This window comes from Columba livia, chromosome 4 (assembly GCF_036013475.1).
Source record: "Columba livia isolate bColLiv1 breed racing homer chromosome 4, bColLiv1.pat.W.v2, whole genome shotgun sequence".
Taxonomy (NCBI): Eukaryota; Metazoa; Chordata; class Aves; order Columbiformes; family Columbidae; genus Columba; species Columba livia.
The window spans coordinates 62,644,425-62,661,894 of NC_088605.1; positions in this window are offsets into that span (position 1 = coordinate 62,644,425).

Below are 17,470 nucleotides of genomic sequence, written 5' to 3' on the forward strand. Positions count from 1 at the left end.
TTATATGCATATGTAATCATATCAACGCTCTTGAGAGAATGAGGAGACATTGTACAGCAGGTCATTTCAAAAAAAGGAAAACATGAACAAAGTGGGGCAGTTGGTGTTAGCATTATATTTGCCTTGTAGGTTGAGATAAAGACATTTTAATAGGACAGCAAAGGAAGATAAAATAATAACAATAGAATATATAAAATGAATTATGTACAGTGCATTTTTTTGTTTTCAATGAAGTAAAGGATCAACACAATGCAGATGTATAAAGTATTGTATTTGACAAGATTAAAAGAAAAGTGAAAGTTGTTTATCAGCGTTAACTTATTTTCAAGTAGCTGAATGTGAAAATTGAAAAATGGAGGAAAAAATAAGACAAGAATTTTATTAAAATGGTGTTTGAAATAGATTAGCAAGTACAGAAAAAAGAGAAAGAGAGACCCATTTTCCACCTACATCCATCTATGTAGTTTTGCATAAGCAACTTTTGATTTCAAATATTCTGGTTTTAACTATTTTGTGAAAGATTTCAAGCTATTTTATGTAACACCAATTTTTAATAAAAACTCTACAGACAAAACTGAAAACAGTCAAGCTGACAGAGCTCGAAGTAGTGAATGTAGTTCTGATAATTTCTGTCTGATTTTAATGTGAACCTGACTAAGGCTGTCAGATTCATTACATCAACTGCTACAAGGTGATGGTGAGTGCTATGTCATGACAATGCAGTGGTGCAGCTGCACTGCACAAATGAGGTCTTGAATGAGAAACTGCCTAGTGGTGGTTTAGACAGAAAATCAGAAATCTTCTGTATCCACCTAGTTACATCTGAAAGTTTGATTTGTTTTTCTTTTTATTTAAATGAATTGGATTTGAGGAAGTGTACAGTTTGTCTGAATATTTGCATGAGGGTAGGGTTTAGTTTACTTGGTGAGAAAGCCAAAAAATTCAGGTTCCTTTTTCTCTTGTTGTAGTGAATCAGGGATATATTCACTGTCAAAATCTAGCTTTTTTACATAAAGTCTCTTTTCAGGCACAGCTGCTTCCAATTCACCAAGAAGGCCTTCCTGAGCTCTTGTCTATGTGGTCTAATCTCTCCTCTTTCAACATCAAGATTCACATTTTCAATTTGGTTAGAAATTTTAACTTGGTTAGAACTTTCAGCTCTGTTGTTTATTGTTTCTTTACTGTCCCTTAGAGCTATTGTAAAATATATTTTCGACACAGAAATGAGAAACAAATCTTTTGCTTAGGAGAAAAAAGAAATTATTTAGAGAAAGATTAAATGAAGGGAATTAATTCAGGCAGGTGTTGTTTAACAGGAGACTATGCAGAAAAGACTGCACTTTATTTTGTCAAACAGAGATAAAATCAAGAAGGACAAATTTGAACTTTTCCCCATGAATTTGAAATGTTTACATTGAGGTCATAATTTCACTGAATATACTTTTGAATAGTTACACTAGAATTAGAGGGGAAAATAAACCCCAACAACAACAACAAAAAGGAAGTCAACAAACCCAGAAAGGACTGAATACTTTTGGAGCAGGGGTGGTGGGGGGTGGGGGGAAGATTTAAATCTTTCCTCACTCACCAGATAAAATTTTGGCCAAAGTCCTGCAATTACCTTTGTGATGTGTCTGATTTTGATTACTGCCTTTCACAGGAGGAACTGAGTTAGACAGATGCAGCTGACGTTTAGAACTGAGAGCTACTGTAAAAAGAAGTGCTCAGAGCCAATGCACAAGAGAAATCTTTGAATTGGAAAACTTAAGTCTGATTGTTCTAAATGGAGAAATTACTAAAGATGATTTCCAGTAGGAGCACTGCGCAAATTTATATGATGTGGTGGGAGAGGATTATGGTCTAAACAAGATGGAAATTGCATATGCTTAACCAATGAATATCAAAATCACTGCTCAAACAGGGATTGCTACGGAAGCCATTATCATATTTGGAGAATAAAACATTAGGACGTCTTAAATGTGCCTTTCTGTAACTACCCATAGTACCCTGGCTTTCACCGGCATTTATTTTGACATTTTATCCTGAATATTTCATTAAGAAAGCATTTATCTTCTTTACAGCAAAATAAAAATGCATCACAAGTTCTTGTGGGGATTTTTGTCACCATTTTCTTCCTAATTTTTGTGACATGTTCTTCGCTATACATTATTTTTGAAGGGATGATTTAGCACATATCTTTTGTGAAACCAAAACTTCATGAATCTCCCTGTGGACTCAGAGGCCTATAGGACAAATTAACGGGGACCTGTGTAATGGTATGAAATGGAATTTGTGTAAATATGTCATAGTTATTAAAAAATGGTAATGACTTATCTATATTCTACATGTATACACATAGTATTTCGTATTTCTGGCAAAAGCATTTGAGAACTTGAAAATCTAAAGACATGTCATTCCTCCTTTCTTTTAATATTTACAAGTCGTTTCTCTGTTAGATAAGGTAGACACTATTCCTTTCCTTCCTAGTTAAGAAAGCAGCAGTAATTCACCTTCAATAAAATATTAGAGGGAAATATGGCTTGTTAAGTCTTAATTTATGTGAACATTTTGCATAGCTTTAGGAGATACAACTAGGATTCATCAAAAGAAACTCGCAGAGAACATGTTCAATACAAGGATCTAATTCTTCATGTAAGGAGCAATTAAGCTGTAGAAGTTTTGCTCAGAATGCTGTGAGCAGTAAAAGCCAGCACAGGTTTGAAAGCAATTTGACAATTTCATGAAAGGAAAACCCAGTTGAGGGTCATTAAGCACAGAAGAAATACTTTTGGGTGTCTCAGGAAAGTTGCCTGAACTGTAACTTTTCAGATAATAGGAGAATATTGGGTGGCTGTATTGTCCTTGTCTCATCCTCATATTCTTCCTTCAGTAGCCATGAGTGACACCTGTCAATGACAAGACACCAACTAGATTAACTTTTAACTGGAAGTGGTCTTCCTTTTACTTTCCTAGAAATAGTGAATTCTTACCTCATAGTAGAATTAAAATAGTTTCTCTGCTAAAATTAATAAAAAATAACATGATGCAGTTGTAAATAAGCCTGGAGTTGCGTTCATGCTTTAGGGAAAAGCAGTAGCCTGTTAATGAATAAGTCAGTATCCAACATTTGAACAGTATTCTCTAGAATATTTTCTATAATAACTTCAATCTAGCAGGTTATATTTTATTTTCAAAATGTAAAATGTACATAGGACTTAAAATTCAGCATGTGTTCTATGTTGCTCAGTTAGACTGATATTGCAAATCAATGGTATCTCTTTTTCGGTTTCCCTCCTGGATGAATGCCCCCAAGAACATGAGCAGCAAGTAGACATGGGAATTTAAAAATACATTTCTCAGTAATGTAACTTTTGAAATCCACTTGGTATGAAAATTAATGTTAATGAATATTTTTGCTAATGCAGAAAAGCCTGTTTAAGAATGAGTCTTTTCCATTCAGCAATTAATGCAGGAATTCATGAAAGTAGAAAGTTCCTACAAGGACACTGGAAGCCATGAAACACTTATTCTGCTAGATTGATCTGACCTGTTAAATTGAAGAATCTGTTAGAAATCCTTTTTAATCCACTGCTAACACTATGGGAACACTTCTGTTGACTACTTGATAATATGCCATGAGCTTATCATTACTTTGTAAGTCTTGCGAAGTGTAAGATACATTTTATTTCATTTTGTAAGGAGAAAACTCACAGGCAAAGTTCTTAATAAAAGATGACAAGATTTTTGTTATTCAAGGTAAAGGTATGCTTTGGTCCTCTGTTCTGGAGAAGCTGTGACTTGTGCCACCCCCAAATTACTGAATTTTTTTTCCTCTCTTTCTGCTCTGTGAATATGAAGTCTATAGATGGTTAATTATTTTTAAATTTTAATCTAGCCATAGCTGTTCAGCATTATTAGGAGAGTCAGAAGAACAAAACATAGCTAGAGGAATAAATACAAAGTCAGAGGCTGAAATCTTACTTTTAACTTTAATATAGACATGAGGACAAATTAATCTCTCACTGGGGTAGCTCTGTTGCAGGGTCCCAGAGACCCATAGATTTCTTGGTGATGTATAGTTTCTTTTTAAATTTCATTTGATAGAAATATCTTTGATTTTCTCTGCTCCAGTGCTCGACATGTATTTCACTTCATACAATGGGAATTTTCTTTTGCCTCTGTAATCCACACATGCCTGGCAATACTTCTGAATTCACAGACAAACAGATTTGCATGAAAGCTGAAAATATCCCCTCAGTGTTCCCTATAGATGCTACAGAAACAGGATGCAAAAAAATATTTCCTGATCTACAGAGAACTTACTAAACTTCTAATTGAGTAAAAATGGGTTTTGCTACAGGCACACATGGAAGCAGCAGCAGCCCAGTGGGTGCCCAGGGGCCAGGGAGGTGCTGGTGAATCTTGCAGACCTCCCCTGAACACTGGGTAGATGTAGGCAGCCTGGAGAATGGGGTAAACATGCCAGATCAGCCCAAGCAAACCCAAGAATGAGTACACAGAGACCTGCCACGACACTGCACCCACCTGGAGATGCTCTCCGGATTGTGACAGTTTGCTGCAAACCTCCCAACACCCGCCCTGGAGGAAAGATGATGGTGTTGACCTTGGGGCCAGGAAGGTACCTGGATGTGAGCATGACATCGGGCAGAAGTGGTATGCTATGAATAGATTTTCTCATATAATAGTTTCAATTATATTATTAATGAGGCTCTTCTTTTTAGTTAGGTCTATTAATTGTTTTGAACACAAATCGGACAAGCAACGAATTCTTTGTTCCATATATTTGGTGTGTTCTCTTTTGCACGAGACAGGCTGTTGAATTTTGGAAGCCTAGCACTAAGTAGACACTATTGATCCTATTTCACGGATGGGAAAGTGGTAAAATTCTGTCCAAAGTCATACAGACAGTTTTTACTGATCTGGAACTAGAGATTGCTACTTGTTACTTCACTCTGCCTCATTTCTTTATTAGTTATATTTATACATAAAGTCATAAAAGGTAGTAAAAATCATGCTTTTAAATAATAAAGGAAAACTTATTATCCTTTATCCTTTTGTTTTTGGTTTGGTATTTTTTAAAGAAAAAGATTAAAGCAATCAATATTTTTACTGGAAGTGTAGAATTATAGAAATTGCAAAGCAGAAATCAAATTTTTAAATGGTTCTTCTTCATTATAACATTCAGTGCTCTTAGACACAGAGATATATGGGAGTCCTGAATCAGGAATATAAGAATAATAATTACAAAGGTTAAAAATATACCTGCACAATTGGAAAAGATGTATGGCAAGCTGTTTATATTAGGAACTTTTCATTCCACACAGATCTGAAACTTGACACAAAACAAAGCACCAAATAGGAGTTTAAAAGTGTAGAGAATTTCCATTCTCAAAGCATACTCAAAATACTGGGGTTTTTTGTTTGTCTGTTTAATGCAAACAGACCAGTACGTAGCAAGATGTCTCCGTGCACAGAGGAGAAGAGGAAGTGAACAGAAATTGCACCCAATTTCACAGTACAAAAGCTGTTCATGCTCTGGAGAGGCACTGAAGACAAGACTAATTCTGTCACTCAAATCACAGGGCTGAAAACCAGGTCTCTCCCCCACACCGACCTTCACTGGGATATCGATGTATGTAGCAGATGGCCGCTATCAGCATGTGCTGTGCAGTTCTGACACTTCACAATAAGCGCAGGTGCCAAACGCCAACCCTCTGTGCTAGTTCTGGGCAGATTTGGCCTCTGGGAATGATCCTGATTTTCTCCAGTCAGAAGAGTTAGCATCGTTTCAGCTGAGTTATCATGAGACATTTGTTGTGAAACCAAAGTTCTTCTTTTTTCATTAGGGGAATTTCAGCTGGCCTTTATAGTGTCATCGTTCTCAAAAAGTGAACTGAGCTCTTTAGTCTTGTGACTCTAGAGCTCTTAAACACAGTTGTCTAAAAGGTTTAGTTGAACTTTATCTGAAATAAGATATTGTTATTTTTCACAGATGATTTAGCAGAACTGATGATAATTTGATGTATTAATTCAATATTTTGATTTTGCAGGACGTTTATTATGGTCACAAGCTGCTTTTTGAAACCATATCGACCAATCATTTTCACAATATGCAAGATAATAATACCAGAGCTAATAATGAAATATTCAGTGACTTATCACTATAAAAAAAGGGGTTCCTTCTAGAAGAAAATGCAGCTTTTCATTTTTGTACATTTCTATTTTATTCTAGGAGTCTTTTTTTTAAATTTATTTTTATTATTATTATTTTTTTTTAATTTATTTTTATTCTTATCTTGAAAAACTTGTAAGGTGTGTTTTGGTTGCATGACTTACTCCCTCCAGAAATTCTGAAGTGCAAAAATTTAGTGATAGCTCTGGGTTCCTTTTAAAATATGGGAAGATCTAAAATTAACTGTAATTTTAGTGTGCTTCATAACACATTGAATTATTATCAGGAAAGGTAAAAGCCAATAACCACTTTGATAAATGCCTTGTTAACAATTTTGTTTAAAACACTATGAAAAATGCCCTTTCTCTTTGAAAGAGAGCCTTTCAAACAGTTATATTTCCAGTTCCCTCTTCATCCCAAATTGTATTTAAAATATGTTCAAATATTTTAGCCAGCTCTAGTCCCAGTCCAATTGTGTGAACTACTTACATGCATAAATTTTTACAGAATTAGGACCTTATTATAAATTATGCATGAAAAAAATATATTTGCCTTTCCCCCCCACTTTATCCCCCGGAAATATGTGCTTGAACGTATAGAGAAAAGAAACAGTAACAGTTTGACACAACCGCGGAAAGCAGTGACTTGTTCACACTATTTAAACTTCAGAACAGGTTAATTCCATGGGTTTTTGCCATTTCTCCCACTTCCCAGGAATATGTATTCACAAACCTGTTCTCTCACTAATGAAAATGCAATGAAGTCTGAATCTCCTGATCCTGTGATTACTGAGCCCTTACACCACAGCTTCAGCTCCTGGATGGTGTGCAAATGCGTGTTCTGTTCAGTGTTACGAAGGGAAGCTTTGGATTTTAGATTTGGGATACACAAATGGACAGATTTAGCAAATCTAAAGAAACAAGAAAACACAGAATCACAGAATGTTAGGGATTGGAAGGAACCTCAAAAGATCATCTAGTCCAAACCCCCTGCTGGAGCAGGAGCACCTAGGTGAGGTTACACAGGAATGTGTCCAGGTGTGTTTTGAATGTCTCCAGAGGAGGAGGCTCCACAACTCCCCTGGGCAGCCTGTTCCAGTGTTCTGATACCCTTACTGAGAGGAAGTTTCTTCTCAAATTTAAGTGGAACCTTTAGTGTTCCAGTTTGAACCCATTACCCCTTGTCTTACCATTGGCTGTCACTGAGAAGAGCCTGGCTCCATCTTCGTGACACCCTTTATATATTTGTAAACATTAATGAGGTCACCCCTCAGTCTCCTCTTCTCCAAGCTAAAGAGACCCAGCTCCCGCAGCCTTTCTCCATTACTTCATCATTTTTGTTGCCCTGCACTGGACTCTCTCCAGTAGTTTCCTGTCCTTCTTGAACTGAGGGGCCCAGGTGTGGTCTCACCAGGGCAGAGTAGAGGGGAAGGAGAACCTCTCTCGACCTACTAATCACCCCCCTTCTAATACACCCCAGGATGCCATTGGCCTTCCTGGCCACAAGGGCACAGTGTTGGCTCATGGTCATCCTGCCGTCCACCAGGACACCCAGGTCCCTTTCCCCTACACTACTCTCTGATAGGTCATTCCCCAACTTATACTGGAACCTGGGGTTGTTCCTACCCAGATGCAACACACTTGCCCCTGTTATACTTCATTAAATTTTTCCCCACCCAACTTTCCAGCAGGTCCAGGTCCCACTGGATGGCAGCACAGACTTCTGGCGTGTCAGCCACTCCTCCCAGCTTGGTGTCAACAGCAACCTTGCTGATAGTACACTCTATTCCCTCATCCAAATCATTGATGAATATATTGAATAATACAGGCCCTAGTACTGAACCTTTAGGCACTCCACTAGATACAGGCCTCCAACTAGACCTCGTCCCAATGACCATGACTCTCTGTCTTCTTCCCTTCAGCCAGTTCACAGTCCACCTCACTACCCAATCATCCAGACCACACTCCTTCAGTTTAGCTGTAAGGATGCTGTGGGAGACTGTGTCAAATGCTTTACTGAAGTCAAGGTAGACCACATCCACCGCTCTGCCATCATCTATCCACCTCGTTATGTCCCCATAAAAGGCAATGAGGTTGGTTAAACATGACTTTCCCTTGGTGAAGCCATGTTGACTGCCCCTAATGACCCTCTTATCCTTGATATGCCTTGAGATGGCACCAAGGATAAGTTGTTCCATCACTTTCCCAGGGATGGAGGTGAGGCTGACTGGTCTGTAGTTACCCGGGTCTTCCTTCTCGCTCTTTTTGTGGACTGGAGTGACATTTGCTTTCCTCCAGTCCCCAGGTAACTCTCCCGTTTTCCAAGACTTGGCAAAGATGATGGAGAGTGGTCCAGCAATGACCTCAGCCAGCTCCCTCAGCACCCGTAGGTGCATCCCATCTGGACGCAAAGATTCATGGATGTCCAGATCACCTAGTTGCTCTATAACCCAGTCCTCATCAACTAAGGCAGACTCCTCCATCATCCTGACTTCCTCTGGGTCCTCAGGAGTTTGGGCCTCCTCAGGACAGCCTCCAACAGAATAGACAGAGACAAAGAAGCCATTAATTAACTCTGTCTTCTTTATATCTTCTGTCACCAGGGCACCCACCTGATTCATCAGTGGGCCTACATTGCCTCTGGTGTTAGTTTTATCTGCCATGTATATGAAAGAGCTCTTTCTGTTGTCCTTGATCCCTCTTGCCAGGTTTAATTCTAAGGAGGCCTTCGCTTTCCTAGTTGCCCCCCCACATCCTCTGACAACAGCTTTATATTCTCCCAAAGTGGCCAGCCTCTCCTTCCATGATCTATAAACTCTCCTCTTCCACTTGAGCATACCCAGCAGTTCCCTGTTTAACCACGCAGGTCTTCTGGCTCCCTTGCTTGACTTCCTACGTGTCGGGATGCTCTGATCTTGAGTCTGGTAGAAGCAGTCCCTGAACACTAACCGTCTATGTTGGGCCCCTTTACCTTCAAGCAGCCTTTCCCATGGGATTTCCCCTAGCAATTGTTTGAAAAAGCCAAAGTTTGCCATGCTGAAGTCCAGGGTTGCAATTCTACTTGCTATTCTGTTCCTGCCACAGGAGATCCTGAACTCCACCACTTCATGGCTGCTGAAACCGAGGCAGCCCTCAACCTTTACTGCTTCAACCAGATCCTCCTTGTTAGTGGGGATGAGGTCCAGCAGTGCACCTCTCCTAGTTGGCTCCTCCACCATTTGCATCAGAAAGTTGTCATCAAGGCACTGGAGGAACCTTCTAGACTGTGGCTGGCTGGCTGAGTAGTCCTTTCAGCAGACATCAGGGAAGGTAAATTCCCCACAACAACCGGGGCCTGTGACTGTGAGGCTGCTCTCAGCTGTCTGTAGAAGGCCTTGTCAACTTCCTCACCCTGATCAGGTGGCCTATAATAAACATCCACAACAGTATCACCCCTGCCAGCCTGTCCCTTAATACTTACCCATAGACTCTCAAGTCGCTCCTCATCCATGCCTGGACAATACTCAATACATTGTAATTGCTCTCTCACGTAAAGAACAACTCCACCACCATGCCTGGCTGGCCTGTCTTTCCTGAAAAGGACATAGCCATCCATGACCACATTCCAGTCATGTGAGCTGTCCCACCATATCTCTGTAACTGCCACCAGGTCATAATCTCCTGACTGAACACAGGTTTCGAACTCCTCCTGCTTATTCCCCATGCTGCACACATTGGTGTACAGGCATCTCAGGGAGTGAGATGAGCTCACTGATTTCACCCTAGGGGTATGGGAGGTGTCCCAGTCTTCATCAATTCTAGAGTGCTGCCCCACTGATCCAAGCCCAGCCACAACCCCATCCCCCTTCAATTCTAGTTTAAAGCTCTGCAAAAAAAAGCTCTTCTAATTCCTGTCCCAGCACTCTTTTGCCCCTGTGAGATAAACCTTTCCCACATATCAGTGTTCAGACTGGTGTCTTGTAAAACCAGCCATTATCAAAGAATCCAAAGCCCTGTCTGTAGCACCAGTCTTATAGCCAATTGTTTATGGACTGAATTTTTCTATTCCATCCCATGTCATCATCCAAAACTGAAAGGAGGGAAGAGAAAATCACAGCAACAGGGCAGGGGCTGTTTCGGGTCTTTCCCCTCTGTCCAGCAGGGCCAGGGGCCTGTCACCTTTTGGGGGGTACCACCCTGGAGCCTCTCTGAGTGGCATGCCAGGGAGTTACTCCACCAGTTGATCTACTTTTCACACTCCCTGATAGACCTCAGTGTCTTGACCTCCTCCTTAAGTTTTGTGATCATGCTGAGCAGATCTTGCACCTGCTCACACCTCATGCAGGTGGAATGCTGGCCATTCTCCCCCAGCAGCAGCAGGCTCTGACACTCCCTGCAGCCAGAAACCTGGACAGCCATGGTTTGGGGCTAAATAGGTTCCCAAAATGTTACTTAGTCCTTAAATCACGTTTGAAAAGCCATCTGGGATACAATTTCTGTGGAAGATGTATGAAGACTACAATATGGCAACCGACCATTAAGTAATTAATAGTTAATATGTCTTGTTCGTGTGAAATAAAATTAGAGCTTACCAAGAAAAACTGTGTCCTACCCTTCTTGTAACTATTTCCTTTTTCTTAACTATGTGTGCTGTACTGTCACTTAATTTTTCATCCAACAGCCTTCCTGTACGGGTGTCACTAGAAGCAGTATCTACAGCTCTACTAATGTGCATGAAATAATTCTCCTGATTCTGTTCCATTCTTTTATGGTCCGTAATACTTTGGGCAAAATCAGGCCTCAGTTCTAACTAAAGTCTTTGACCAGTGTTATCATGGTAATAATAATAATGACATTTCTTGAAGATCTGAGAATGAAAACAAAGTTTCAGGTTTTTGTGGTGGCTGCATTAATAGTATTTCTTTATCCTAGAAAAGCAGAATATAAAGGATGTGTTGCTGGCTAGTAATTCAGCCATATCTAAAACCCTGTATTTTTTCCTTTGTGTTTCAGGAAAAGTGAGAAGCATGCTTGCTAACAAAAGTATACTTTTGTTCAATTCAGATGTATAATTCTCAAATAAATCTCTCATCATGGCAGTACTGAGTTCTCACTTGAACTCAGTACTGCACAGCTGTGTCCTATGGAGGGTGTCTTGGATGCAGTGTCACCAGGGGAGCCAAACCTAGTCTTCACTGGGGGATCCTCCACACGTCACTGTCACCCTGGGTATATGCTCCAAACAAAGCCTTTACTGTCCTGTTTCCAGTCCAGCTGATTTCTGGTGAGTAATTTGTTGTGCATAGAGCTGGCCTCTTCTATAAATCAGTCTGAGATACCGTATCTTATGCAATATACATCTGTGACCCAAAATGACAAAACTGTTGATACTACTTCTAGTGATTTGAAAGGAAAACTTTGACTGACTTTGTGGATGGGTTAACAACAACTAAGGTATTTATAATTCATTTTTGGTTTCACTCACACTAAATGTAAGGGTCACTTTGTGTTTCTGGCCAATGCATTCAAAAGTCCCTTGGCCACCACAGTGAAAATGAAACCTGCTGTCAGACTTTGTGATGTGCCAAACCTGGGCAAAACAAACCTAACATATAGTGTGCACCCTTGACAGAGATAAGTCAGTTTTCTTCTCTTCTCATTTTGGCTGAACCTTTTTTGCCGTGCCAATGATATTTATAGTATTTCTGAAATAGTTAGTAAATAACCATTCACTCATAGATGATTAATAGTGGGGAAAAAAAATCCAGCTTGTGTCTCCTTTTATTTTTAGTACTTTCAAATTAGTATTTCAAATTAGTATTTCAATTGGTGTCTATAGAAGACAGGAGAATTCTTGCAGATGTCAGCATAATTCATTTTTATAGTTTGTTGTTCTCTTGTGGTTGCTATGTTGACTCTCTCCATCATAAGTACATACTCAGTTCTCACCTTCATTCCCATCACACAACCCCACTCTTTCTTATTCCTTCTGCACTAAAACACAACCCCAGTTTCCTCAGTCATTCCTCATTCTAGGTAGTAGCTTGCCAGGACTTCATCAGGGCTGGAGCTATAGTGTATGACAGGTTAAAGAGTCTGGAGCTGAATATTTTGATTTTTACCCTCGCTATTCTAGCAACTAAAATTCTTCTTTTGAACATGTGTGATTTTCTTGTGAACTTAATTAGAAATCAGTTTTGCATTCAACTTCACATCTTTAAAATAGTTTAACTGCCTCTAAGTATCAGCTTTAAAACATTATTTCTTTTTATTCCCTCCCCCCTCCAGAAAAAAAAAAAATGTCCCTTTGAGCTGAAATTACTTTTACCCAGAAAACTGGCCCAAGAGGAGAAGAGCCAGTTCCACCAACACGTAAATATTTTCAATGTTGTCTTTTCAAGGATTGTTCTGTGGAGTCTGAAAAGGGTGCGCTATTGAATTCCTTCTAGCTTCCCTAGTGTCTATACTACCCATTAGTGTGGATCATAGAGACCACAAGTTAAGGTTTTGAGGAGAATAATAGGAAATAGTAGATGAAAATAAGTTGATTTCTGCTCTCCTGTGAAGTAGGAAAATCTCTACTTGGAGGAAATTGTCTGTAAATGGATACAGATGATATAATCTGGGTTGGCATAGCTTTACCTTTCATTAAATTACATGTGTATTGGGAAAGACCCTAGTTCTTCTTTACTATAAAACAATACATGTGTCTACAGTCTACAAAATGTCTTAGAAGAAGAAATAGGAATACCAAAAAATAGTAATACAAATAGTAATACAAAAAAAATGGGGTTTTGCCAGCAACAAAATGGTGTTGTCCAGTGGGATATGTTCTTCTCAAGTATGTTGAAAGTCTCCACCAGATGCTTTATTCCTTTAACATTTACAAAGTTTATGTTTCTGTTCTCCTGAGTCCTGCTGTTTTGTTTAAGGCTGGAGAGGGTAAATGTTGGTGCAAACTCATTTACATCAAAAATACTGAGCTGATCACAAAGTAATCTAAGAACAAATACTCAAGACTCCAGAACAAATATTTAGGCATATTTTGTTTTAGTGCATATCAAATGACAACCATATTCTTGTATTCTAAGACAATATCCTAGCAGTTAAGGGCTTACTCAGTTTTGTTAGGAAGTTTGGGAATCTAATTTTTTTGCAAGTCATTGTTGACTGAATTGGAATATAATTTACTTCTAACTTTCTATTTATGGTTTTGCTTAATTGAAAGTAAACATGAAGCAAGATCTTTTTTTCCAAATAACCCTAAGCATGATGTAGTAAGGAAGTCTGGATCAAGTAGCTTTCCTAGATGATCTACAAAATTATAGCTGGCTCAGTAAAACTTGCAAGCTTATAAAATAAATGATAGTCATTATAAAAGCATATAACTAGTTTAGGGATGAGGAGGGCAAAGAGATATAATATGTAGAGCAATCTGATAACTAGAGATAGATGGCAGACTCCTGTGAGTCTGCCACATACAGTAGGAGAGGCAACAGACAGCTCTGTGGCCAGTCTCAGTCCCATCTCCACAATGTGTCTGTTATGACGAAGCATAAAGTAACTTGCTTGAGAATAAGATGAAAATGAGTTGTTTATGTCTCTAAAATAATTGTATTCTCCTGCAGAGAGGTATTGCACTGTAAGGAAACAAATGCATGCCATGAGAGTTCCTCTTGTTTATTTTTCGTCCCAAACACCTCAACCACTGAACTATTCTTCCTTGATATTCTTCTTGCTTGATTTTTCTGTTCACAGTCTAGGATTGTGTGGAGAGTTTCAGTGTGGTTTTGAGCTGCATGGGGCCCAGGAGGACTTATGCGTTCTCTGTGCTTGGGCAATCCAGGAGGCTTGGGCTCATCAAAGAAAAGAGACTGAAAGTTTGTTCCATGCAAAGAGTCCTGAGCAAGAGTAGCTTTAAAGGACAGGACATTATATTTATCCCTCTAGGACCAGATTTTTTGAAGGCAATTTGGCATCTGGAGTTAAAAAAAAATCCCAGGGCAGAGTATGAATCAGGCGCTTATTACCACTGATTTCAATGAGGATTAAGTGCTTTTCAAAACTGAATTTCATTAAAAGTTTGTTTGCATCACCTCAAAATAAACAAACAAAACCCCACAAGCAAACAAAGACCAAAAAACCACCACCACAACAACAGCAAAAAATAGAATAAGACTTCATGTCAAATTCAAGAAATTATCTCCTTGACGACATTCCTGCTGATGTCCCCTTAACAAAGCTGCGCTGGAAATGATTGTGCAGTTTGCTGGAGCTGATTACCAAAAATAAGCGCCAGCTGTCCCCACTCAGTTGCTATCTCCTCACTCACAGCTGGGCTCCCCATCCTCTGCTGGGTCAGATCCCAGGAAGGGCACCCTTAACTGGCCCAGAGACCTGCTTGCTATCTTGCCAGTGGTTCCAGTGACTTTCTCTGCCTTTCCATTACCAGTATGTCTGTCCACTCCAACCCGCATCCATGACTGGAACACTCTGCATAGCAAGAGCTTCTTTATGTACATGAGGCTTGCTCTTGGTCAAGACAGAGGTAATCCTCACTAGTGACTTTTCTGGGAAATGAACGAATTTGCTTCAATCTGTAAGGGGCGGGTGCTCTTCATCACAATTGTAGGGCTTGTGTAGATGAGTGGACATGGCATTTCCTTAATATGTAAGAAGTCTATTTATGAAGCTAAAATTTTATTCTGATTTGATGACCTAAGTTATTGTAAAGAATTTTTTCTGCTCCTTATTCCTTGATTCAAATTATTTTCTGTTAAATCAGTATAACAGACTTACAAGGTCCTTACTGCTTTTTCATTTTTTTACTCATTTCATCTGTAAAACTGCCCTGTATAATTCTTTATATTTTAAGTTTAATAAACTTTTTTTAGAGATTTGGACCCCTTTGTTCAATTTATGCAGGGAGTAGGTATATAAAACATTAAATATAATCAGTGAATAACATGTGTAACAATGTAATATTACTTGTTTATTTGTCCCATATTTTATAATTTTCAAAGTTGATTTTAGTTTTATTTCTCTAAAGATAGTAATGGGAATTAAGCGTTAAAATACACCAATATTTTCTGAGGTGATGGGCACAATAAATGTTCAATGAACTTAAGCACGGGTAAAACCAAAGGCTGCTATGAATGCATATAAATTTAGGTAACTCGTTACCAATTTTTAGAAAACTGTCAGCATCTTGGCGAAAAGTTGTATTTCAGCAAATGAGTTGAAATAATTTTCTTTACATGCTTTAATTCTTCTATTAAAACAAGTGTGTTAGGTCTCTGGTATTAGTGTATGCTTAAAAATGCTGTATCATTGTAAGTCCTTATGTTATTATCAGGCTTAACAAAATGGCATGGCTAGCACTGATGATGAAATGAAACTGCAGTGAAACAAGGTCAATAGTCTTCTTTTGAAAGGTATGGCACTGGATCAGAGTTCATCTACTAAATCCTTTACTCTGAATGATCAACTGACACACAGGATTTCAGCATCATGCTTTGTCCTCAGAAAGTAATAAGCAGCCTTGACCTAGGAATATTTCACCGCACCTTTTCTTTTTGTGGCTCACTGCTGAAACTTATATTGGAGACATCTTTCTTCTTTGTTACTAGGATTTTGCTGGCAGAAACTTTTTGTCTTATGCTTCAATTTTTAAAAAGAGAATTCAACCTTTTTAATATTCTTCTAAATTAGAATTTAAAATAGTGCTTTGTTCTATAGATGTTATTCATTATAACCTTCGAGGCAACTATATATTCATGTTCTGCTGCTTGAATCTCTGATGCTGAAATGTCTTCTTATAAGTATCCATTATTATGTTTGACTTCTTCAAAAATCTGTTGATTGACTCAATTTGCTGAATTTTGAAGCCTTTTAAGTATGTTCCTCTGTCCTTAACAAGTTCAGCCTTATATTTAGGCTTAAGAGTCAGGATTGCATATGTTGTTCTTTAGTTCCTTTTTCTAAAAGAATTGTATGTGTGGAGCAGCTGTTCATGTCATGCTAGAAGGTACTGAATTTTATTCGTGAATAGAGTTTGCATATGCCTAGAAAGCTGTGAAGAGAATATTTCAGTGTTAGAAGAACATTTCTCTCTTCTGTAATTGCAAGGCTATTAGATATAGATTTATTATGCCATTTAAGGGTGAATCTAATATTAGCAAAGTGATCCAGAAATGTGGAAAGTCATGCCAATTCAGGAGCATACTAGAGCAAAATTGTGATTCACGAAGTAAGATGACCCTTTTAGTGACTAATTCAGAAAGGACTTAATCGAAAGCAGATCTGTGCCTACTGTTCACCTGGCACAGATTTAGGCCACCACTCCATATGCACTAAGAAATATGCAGCATGGGTTGACATATGGTATGTGTAGTAATGCTGACTCCCAGGTGGGAGGAGTAGGCCTTTGAACATTGACCTAATGTTGCACATTTAGGTCCAGAGCAGAAGTTACAATTTCTCTTAGTCCCTGTGTGTTTATATGCGACACAGTTGCTTTAAAAGAATAACAATGAATCACAGAATGGTTGAGGTTGGAAAGAACACCTGGAAGTCATTTGGTTTGATGTGCCTGCTCAAGCAGGGCCACTCAGAGGAGATTTCCAAAGACCCTGAATATCTCCATGGAAGGAGTCTCCACAACGTCCCTGGGCAACGTCTGTCAAAAGGAGATGGGGTGGGGTGAGAATACCAAATTGCAACTAAAAACACCTTCAGTTAAATATTAAGAGCATCTTTCGTTTATCAGCTTCTTAGGAACCATTTGTTACATTTCACTCTGAGAAAATGCAGTGGTACTATTACCTTTCCCAAGAAGGACGACTTCAAAACCCATGAAGAACTTTAAAGATTTATTACTTTTATAACTAGTGTTTCTTTATATGGGTATTCAGATGATGTGATTTTTTTCTGTTGAGTTTATCACAAAACAAATTTTGCTAACCTGATTACTCATAGCAAATGGATAAAAGAGTTTAGAAGTTCCACTGATGCCAATGCATTGCTTTTACTTGAGTATTTTTAAATACATTTTTATAATATTTACCATCTTGTGATTCTTTGAACTCAAAAATGAACTTTTTAATCTGCAGTGGCTGTTATATGAATGTGAATGATTGAAATGCTATGATGATTGGCAACTACAATATTAGTAAACATAACCAATCATTACTCAAAGTAAAACTTGATTTTCTGAAATGTCAGTTATTTGTCTGAACCCTAGCTGGTATTTACAGACTGTGATTTTCCTCTCAAAATAATTTGTTCGTTCTTGGTATAA